Below are 1694 nucleotides of genomic sequence, written 5' to 3'. Positions count from 1 at the left end.
CTAAATAGCGAGCCCTAAGGTAGCTGATTGTATCCAGTGATTCCTTGGGTTTTTTTTTTTTTTTTGGTTTTACAAGATTTCAGTCAATTTTTATATTTAGTTTTGTAGAAATAGATTAATATATATTTTTTCAGAAACGAGCATTTTCTAAAAACTGCGGTTTTATTTTGAGAAGTGAAATATTTATAAAACCTTTGTGAAGTATTTTTGAAAAACTTTCAATATATTCATCTTCAACCATGATAGTACAACGAATACTAGAATAATAAAAACTGCATCCATATTCGTAGACCACCTAGCGATGACTACAAGCACTAAAGTGAGCCGAGGCGTGCCGCCGTCATCGCCCTTCTCTCGCCGGAGCTGGGCAAAACTTGTTGTAGTAGACAGTCGGGAAGTCGCCGTGTTAAGACTCCATAGGACTAGCGCACCAGAACAACAACCGCCGGCGTTGAAGAGTAGTGTATCGGAAGGATCCAACCTTAAGACACACGAACGTAGACGAACCACGAAAAGATCCGAGCGAATCCACCAAGGACGGATCCACCGGAGACACACCTCCACACGCCCACCGACGATGGTAGACGCACCATCGGGATGGGGACTTGGCAGGGAGAACCTTATTCCATTTCGTTTTTTCTTTTCTCTTTCATTTTGAATTCACATTTTTTTTCAAAATCATGGACCTTTTTGATTTCCGCAACATTTTTTCAAAATCATGATCATTTTTTGTATATGAGAATAATTTATGAAATCATGAATATACTTTGAATCCACGAACGTTTTATGATTTCCCTACCATTTTTCAAAATCATGATCATTTTTGGAAATCACGAACATCTTATGATTTCTCAGGCTTTTTTATTAATTCACAAATTTTTTGAAATTTGGAACTTATTTGAAATCCCAAGATATTTTATTAATTTAAAGAAGAAGAAAAAATAAAATGAAAAAACACAGGGGCGCCCTGCCCCGCACATGGGCCGGCTTAAAAACGCCTGTGAGGTGAGCGGGAGCTCCGCATTTCCCACATATTCAACGCGCAGGTTGCTGAATAGGAGGACTCTTTTGGAGAGAGAGTGAACTCAAGGTCTCTTATAAGCCCGTCTTGCTCTTCAATTTGCCTGATTGGTGGGCCGAAATGCTCGTATAGTGTCCATGACACATGTGGGTTGGAAACGCTCGTTAGCAAACCCAGAACTTCGTAACATATTGTGTCATAGTAGACAAACTATCTGTATATGTGTTGTTGTTGTATTCTCCTGAATTTTCAACAAGATTATTTGAGCTATTTTATGGTTTGGGGCATCGAAAGCATCTAATACTTTTGTCAACATAGACACCCTTCTATTAATAATAAAGGCGAGTTTTAGATCTTGATTATAGTACTACAATTAACAGTCTTATTATTTGTTCATCGGTCATCAGGGCACTCGCAATGCATCCTCCCTTAGCACATTATCACAGAAGATATAAAAACTTCAGAGATGATTAGTCCAATGCATTGTTTCATAGGGGTTGTATCAAAATTTAATGATTCTGTGCTCATGCATACATGTGATTAGGATAACGTTTTTTTTGTTGCCTATGGTCACGTGTACTCTTCATTAAGTACTATGCCACATCAGCAAAGTACTTATCAAACCGGGCAAAAACCCTAACGAGGCATACAAAGAATTGATTGCATGAAATTA

Source organism: Triticum dicoccoides, chromosome 7B (assembly GCF_002162155.2).
Source record: "Triticum dicoccoides isolate Atlit2015 ecotype Zavitan chromosome 7B, WEW_v2.0, whole genome shotgun sequence".
In the NCBI taxonomy this organism is placed as follows: domain Eukaryota; kingdom Viridiplantae; phylum Streptophyta; class Magnoliopsida; order Poales; family Poaceae; genus Triticum; species Triticum dicoccoides.
Note: the sequence above shows the minus strand (reverse complement) of the source record.